This window comes from Gobius niger, assembly GCF_951799975.1.
Source record: "Gobius niger genome assembly, chromosome: 16".
Lineage (NCBI taxonomy): Eukaryota > Metazoa > Chordata > Actinopteri > Gobiiformes > Gobiidae > Gobius > Gobius niger.
In genome coordinates, this window is record NC_136867.1 from 25907136 (window position 1) to 25915087 (window position 7952).

The window sequence follows — 7952 nt, forward strand, 5'->3', positions numbered from 1 at the left end:
CGACATGTTCAGGTTTTTGACCTATAGTGGAAACAAAGAAATAGTGCAGCCTGTCGCTTTTAGCCTAATTAAACATCTATTCATAGTAGGCTGAAACGACTAATCCATTAATCGACGACTAATCGATTATTGAAATAGTCGACAACTGTTTTAGTAATCAATTAATCGTTTTCTGGTTCACGCAGACCCAAATTTCATGAATATCCGTCTGTGTCTCATCCAATCAGAAGCAGAATTAGCGAATTAGCGCTTAGAGCCTCCGACAAACATTTACTTTAAAGTGATAGTCTGTAAGTCTAAATGTTTTATAAATGTTGTAAAATGTGCCAAATCAACCACCCATGGTAAAGAAAGTAATAACATATATTTATTATTTTTTGTAAAGTCCCAACTTCCCACATCCAAGAAACTAATCAGAGTCTAGTCTCCTCCCGCGTTGACCAATGAGACGAGGGGAACCAGCCTTTCAGGTCCAATCAGGAGGGAGGGGGAGGAGCTTTGATCATTTACCTTTGAAAATCATGTGCCTGCTCTCCTCATTTTGCAAGAGGGGCTTTCTGTTTAAAGAGGGGAGGATTTTGATTGTTTACTTTCAAATTTCACTCTCTCTCTCTTCCCTTTGCAAACTTACAGACTATCACTTTAAGTTTACTCCAACACGTCCTCAAGTGTCGCCACTTTGGCTTTATGTGATTTTTTTTGTTGTTGAAAAAGTAGAATTTTCCTACACCATTCACAGCCAAGCAATTAATCGATTAATCGTAAAAATATTCGATTACAAAATCATCGTTAGTTGCAGCCTCAATTCATAGTAACATCAGTGCAGATGTTTTCTCAAAAAACCTTTTAGGAACAACATAACGTTTGGCAACACTTTAGAATAACTACGCCCTAAGAAACGATGAGTTAACACTTAATTCATCATGAACAATTCATTAGTTAAGTGTAACTAACACTTAATAACTGCTTAACAATGAATAAGTGAAGTACGTGAAGAACTGTTTCTTAGGAGTTCGGCATTAGCTGTAGTTAAGTAGTTATTAAGTGCAGAGGCAGGTACTCAGTTACTCATGTGCATGTACCTAAATAACATTTTCGTAGTTTTATCACAGTACATTTACTTCTACTTGAGTAAAATTGTAATGAAGTATCTGTACTCTTCTGCTGTGAGTAGAAAATATGTTGTTTATGTTTTGTTTCACACCATTTATGGCGTCATTGAAAATTAATAATCGTTCAAACAGTTACTCAGTTACTCACAGCACTCGAGTAACATTTTCTCCAAATACCTTTTTACTTTTACTTGAGTAATTGCTTGGGCCATTACGTTTTCTTCTACGACAGTGTCGTAGTTGATAGAACGGGTCGTCTCATGATTAGGAAAGTCGGGGGGTTGAATCCCGCAGGTGCAGACTGTCATTAAACTTCTAAATGTAAGCCTGACTCTTTCCATAAATTTGTGCCTCAAAACATTTGCAATTAAGACCATTTATACAAAGAAATTCCTTATATTCCACCTGAGGACATAATATATAAATCTCACCATAAATTTGTTCCTGTATATTGCCGTCAGTAATCTATAGCAAAAGTTTGTAATCAGTCACTCTCTCCCTGTTCCCCTGCAGTGTCTCTCCTGAATAGCCTTCATTTACTTTCTGCTTGTTCATTAACAGGCCCAACTAAAGCCATTCACCAGCATCGATCGATCTATTGACCGATTGATTGGAGACAGTGGGTTAAAGAGACGTTCTTCAAATCAACGGAGACTTCATGAAGGCGACACAATTCATCTCAATCTAATCCAACTTGCGTGTGAAGAATGAATGAATAAGTGACTTTGGAGGATATCTCCAACACAGTAGCTCCTCCAGACTTGGACTGAACAATATGTTGAAGGTTTTTGCAGTGGGATTTTTAAACATCTAATTCCTCGCTTGAATTATTGAGTTTTGTATTTCAAAATTCGAGCCGAAATATTATTTTTTTTAACAGATTTTTCCACTAATAAACAGCTATCCAAACATGATAACTCAAATCCCCTCTGAAAAAGTCTTTGTAACTAATATGTCAACAAGATAAGACCATAAATTGAAGCCTGGTTTGATCCATTATTCAGATTTTTATATGAAAACATAAAATGAATGAAAACTTCATGGCGACGTGTAAACAAGCAGCAACCTCCCTCTCTCTTGATACAGCTGCCCTTTTCCCATGAGCTGCATTTGTGGTTCCTGTGTTCCACATTGGTTTACTGGATGCTTTTGTTACCGTGTTTCAGTGGATTCCTTACTTTGAGAGTCCACAATGGTCCTGAAGAAAGCAGCTTTTTAAAAGTAAACAAACAGCTAGCTTATAGATACAGACGGCATCTCGTCATAGAAGGGGGCGTGGCTTCGCCGAAGGGGAAAATAGAATCTTTAGAGAAACACAATTTTTCACTATTTTTTTGCCATTTTCTGGAGGAATATGAACTTATTTATCAGATAAATAAAGTCAGGTGTAAATCGGGTCGATATGGATATTTTCTCACAGCAGATTGTTCTGTAGAAGTGAAAAAACTGCAGTTGTAGCTAGTGCTAGCTAACCGTTAGCATTAGCCCGATGCTCATGTTAGCATTCTCTGTTTTTTAATGTATTTATGGGCTGTTGAACCACTTTGCTCCTCTCCATGTCTTTGTATCTTTATTTAGTATAAACTATGTTCATAATTCAGCATTTGTTAAAGTAGTTTTTGCATATTAGAAAACGTTTTTTCAAAATTGTTTTCCCCCTTAACTGTTTTCAAAGAGATGCCGTCTGTATCTATGAGCGAAAGACATTTGATACCTACACATTTCGTCTTCTGAGACACTGAAGAGGCACCAAGAGCCCCCCCACACCTGCAGCACAGTGGAGGAGTCACAGGAGGAGCTACAGGAAACAAAAAAGGGACAAACGAGGAGGTATCCGGACAAGACAGTCACACATACCTTCTGTCCCTACTATTGTTCCGGCTAATGGACGTTCACTGGAGAATAAAACAGATTAACTGCAAAGCTGTTCCCAGAAGATGGTGAAGGACTGTTGTGGAGCGGAGGGAGCTGCACAGGAGGAAGGAGGAGGATGAGCTGATCAGTGCAGGACACCACGCTCTGAAACAGGGACAAACCCAGGAGGCGCTGTTTCAGAGGAACAGAGGAGACTGATGGCAGCCAGTCAGGTTTCCTCGACCTCCAGAAATATGCTGGCTCAGTGGCAGTGGCTCAGGACTAACAGCTGAACACTATTTCGTGACAAATGACAAATAAAGCACTTACTTTCTTAACTTGCAATACATTTTTTTCTCATATTTATGTCAGTTTTCTACAGCAAAAGTTTAAAATTGGTATCTCTATATTCAAAAAGTTTCCCTATTCACTGGCAGTGTTTCGCCTTCACTTCCCCGTTCGCCTCGCTCGCCCCGTTCGCCTCGCTCGCCTCGCTCGCCCCTCTCGCCTCGCCTGACTCGCCCCTCCCGTCCTGATATTCATCTCTCGTGCCTTTTCATTCGTTTCACACTGGCTGTCACTGCTTTCGGTAACGTGACACTTCCACTGCAGCAATAACGGGTCCCTGAGGCTCGTTCACCCGCGGCTAAAGGGGTTAAACCAAAACCTGCCACTGAAATCGAAACAAGCTGATGGAGCGGTTTGATCCCGGCGCTCTGGTCACCACTTAAACCGGAGCATCTGAAAAAACAACAATAACCAATGACTTGTTTCACATCGGCAAAGGGGAGAGAGTGTTTTGAGCCGGGTGGGTCCAGTATCCTGCCCAACAGCTTTAAATATCCCGGACTAACAATAGACGACGCACTTTGATCAACACGTCACGGACTTAACCTCTTAACTCCCACCTGAACAGAGCACGTTTTCTCCAGTTTTTCTTTACCCAAATCTGAAAGCTTCAAGCAAGAAAAAGGGAGATGAAAACAAGGATGAAAATGCAACAAAAGAGCGACAAAGTGACTGAAATGTCAGTCAATGTCAAATCAGTCTCTCCCAAGGCCCTTTAACTGCTGACATCATCAGTGACATCATCTGGAGGCAGGAAGTGATCAAGAGAAATAAGATTAAACTAAAGCTAGCGATTAGAAGTGTGAAAGTACGTCTTAAAAATGTGGTCCTGTTGTGGCTTAAGGTGCAAGAACAAGATGAACGACATTTGAGACGATAAAATAAGGTTTATCTGATATTTCTAGCAACGGTTGGACATTTGTTTATCGTGACTATGACAACAGCTACAATGCAAATAGATAGGAATCTAGCTTCCTGCCTCCAGCTAAGTCGTCTTCTTCTTCTATTTCTTCTTCTTGCTCTTCTATTTTTTCTTCTATTTTTTCTTCTATTTTTTCTTCTGTGTGTTTCTATCAGTCTTTCCCTAGACCCTTTCGCTGCTAGATCATCAGTGACATCATCTGGGGGCAGGAAGTGATCAAGAGAAATAAGATCAAACTAAAACTAGCGATTAGAAGTGTGAAAGTACATCTAAAAAATGTGGTCCTGTTGTGACTTAACGCGCAAGAACAAGATGAACGACATTTGAGACGATAAAATAAGGTTTATCTGATATTTCTAACAGCGGATGGACTTTTTTTTAATCGAATCTAGCTTCCCGCCTCCCGCAAACCTTCTTCTTCTTGTCCTTGTTCTTGTTCTTCTATTTCTTCTTCTATTTTTTCTTCTTCATCTATTTCTTCTTCTATTTCTTCTAGTTCTTCTTCTATTTTTTCTTCTTCATCTATTTCCTCTTCTATTTTTCTTCTTCTACTTCTTCTATTTCTTCTTCTTCTATTTCTTCTTGTTCTTCATCTATTTCTTCTATTTCCTCTTCTATTTTTTCTTCTTCTATTTCTTCTTCTTCTACTGCTTCTATTTCTTTTTCTATTCTTCTATTTCTTCTTCTATTTCTTCTTCTATTTCTTCTGTTTTTCTTCTTCTATTTCTTCTCTTTCTTCATCTATTTCTTCTATTTCCTCTTCTATTTCTTCTTCTTCTACTGCTTCTATTTCTTCTTCTATTTCTACTTCTTCATCTATTTATTTTTCTATTCATCTATTTCTTTTTCTATTCTTCTATTTCTTCTTCTTCTTCTACTCCTTCTATTTCTTCTTCTTCTATTTCGTTTCTTCTATCTTATTGTTAACCATAGACTGTGTGAAAAGAATGTCTCCTCTGGGGAAATGAAGATTCAAGATGATGAAAACGTGATACACGAGCCACAAAATACCAACAAAAAAGTGACAAAAAGTGACAGACGATCAAAAAAGTCAAAAAGTGATGGCAACACGGCATCAATGTGAGGAATGAGAGCTTTTTTCAAAACTTTGTGATGGTGGTGGATAAGAGGGTAAACATGTAAATTTCATCTTGTCTTTTGAAAATTTGAAAAAAAAAAAAAGGAAAAAAGTGTCTCCCCTTTAGCAGAAAAGTGTTGCTGTTCGAACACATCGCTGTAGTTCAGTCCCGGCACAGTCCGCACGTCCCGGGACAGAGCAGATGTGGGTCAGTCTGGTCAATGAGCGCAGAGGGCTGGGAGCCAAAGAGCTCCACATCGCAGACAACCCACATTCGTCGCTGGAGTCCGCCGCCTCGGAGACCGAAATAACCCGGACAAATGGCTGCACAATTCGGTTGATGAATGATTGAATAGATTTACCGGACGTGAGCAGAAGGAGCTGAATATTCACGGTGGCAGAAAGAGAGAAGAAGACACACGACAGCTCCGGCGGGTCTGATTATTCCTTAATTTAATAGTCACATACAGTACATTTGACACATTGTCCTTTACATCTCACAGACACAAAGCAAACATTAAATACATTGTCGGAATATTAACTTTAGCACCAGCGTTGGATCAAGTACCTTCGTCCTACGCACTGCTGAAAACGAGAATCTTTTACTTCGGCAACACAGACTTGCTACCGATCTTGTTCTTAACACATTTTAACGGTTAAATATCTATATAACGTTCTTAAAAAAAGAGAAAATAAAACAAAAAGCTGATGCATTTCAGATCAGCGTTTAAGTCGATTTGTGGCTGCAGCAGTTTTAGAGCTGGTACCGTTACATTTTTTTTCAATGCCGGTACTTTAACTACTAATACTTGGTTTTCGATACCTATACTTAAATACTGGTCACCTAGAACCAGAAAGAAAGAATCGTGTGCATAAAAGACCATTTCCTTTACATTGGTATCATTTATTTGAGCTGAAACAACCAAGTCACTTCCTTTAATGTTGGCAAAGGACCAACAGCATCAAAACTTTTCACACTTTCAGGGATTTAAACTGTCACTTCACTGTAAAAAAAAAAAAAAAAAAAGCCTGTGACTGTTTAAAAGGCTTTAAAACCAGTATTTTTGGATAAATGCCACATACTAAAGGACAAAACAAATTTTATTCCAATAACAGAAATTAAAAAAATCAAGGATAGCTCCTTTAACAGCTTTATTAGATTTAAATGGAATTAAAGGGATGTTTCATGATTTTTGACATAGGGCCTCAATTCCTAGTTATCCAGAGTGTTGTTGATTTCTGGAGATATGTATTTGTTTAATTGTTGCAGTCCTCATATTTACAAGACTTTAGTGGTACTAGGCTAGTGCAAGTCTATGGTAACTAGTAGCCTGCATTAAAAACAGTCCGACCCAAGCACAGAGCACCTGGAGGCAAATCACTTATAACACCAGACTAACCATATAAGTGTCTGTGTTGACTGAATAATCTTTGAAATATCAATATTTTGCATTTAAAAGAACTTATATCTGAGCAGCATCAGCTTCCTGGTTGTAGCTACGTGGCGGCGGAGTGATCTGCTAGGTTACCGGATCTACAGTAGTTTGTTTACGGCATTATTACATTCACAAAGGAGCTTTTGACAAATCAGATATGGCAACGTTTGGAGGACGACCCCATGATTTTGAAGAGGGTTTTAATGCAGGCTACTAGTTACCATAGACATGCACTAGCCTAGCACTAGCCTAGCATCACGAAACTCTTCAAATATAAGGACTGCATGAGTTTAAAAAAAACAACAACACTCTGGATAACTAGGAAATGAGACCCTATGTAAAAAATCCTGAAATATCCCTTTAAGGCTACTACCAACAGAGGATTTATTAAACCTGTTCTACAGAGCATAATAAAAGTCAGACGTAACGAATCAGTCCGTCCACCTGGATCTCGTTTTCAGCAGCGCTCTAAAGGCATGGCTTCACATCAGCAGCGGCGGTCACTTAGAAATCGGTTACAAAAAGATGAAATGCACGCCCCTACGGCATACAAAAGCACTACTCTTAAATATCATCCACGTTTTTATAATACTCTTATACCATGTTTTTGAAATGTGCGGCTTTCTAGAATGATTTATAAAACGTCGGCCTTTGCATATCGAGACATAAATAGGAGTTTTAATGTCCACAATACTGTTCGTGTCCGCGTCTAAAAAGAGCTACAGTACGTCTTTAGAGTATTCTGTGTAGTCTTAGATACATCGGTGAAATCATAATATAAAAAAGCATGACACATTTTTGGACGTTAATAAAAATGCAAAACGTATAAAAAATTATAAAAAGTCTCTAAAATGCACCGTTGTGATGCAGAGGTGGGTAGAAGCAGCTACCTTTACTCAAGTACACGCAGTTTAGTAACTTTCTGAAGAAATTGCAGTTTTATGAGTGTCAATACTGTAGGGCAGAGGTGAGGACCAAATATTAGGTGTATACGGTAGATAAATTGCCGTAAAAATCGAATAAGAAAAGGCGGCAAGGTACAAAGTGTGTGAAAAAAGTAGCAGCTTATAGTTCGTTAATTACTGTATCGTTGTCATGATATCGGTATTGCAATATATCCTAAATTCACTGAGGTCTTTGAGATACAAACAAGTTTTTTCCTATTTTAGTTTCATCTTCCTTTTCCTTCTGAATTGGTGTTT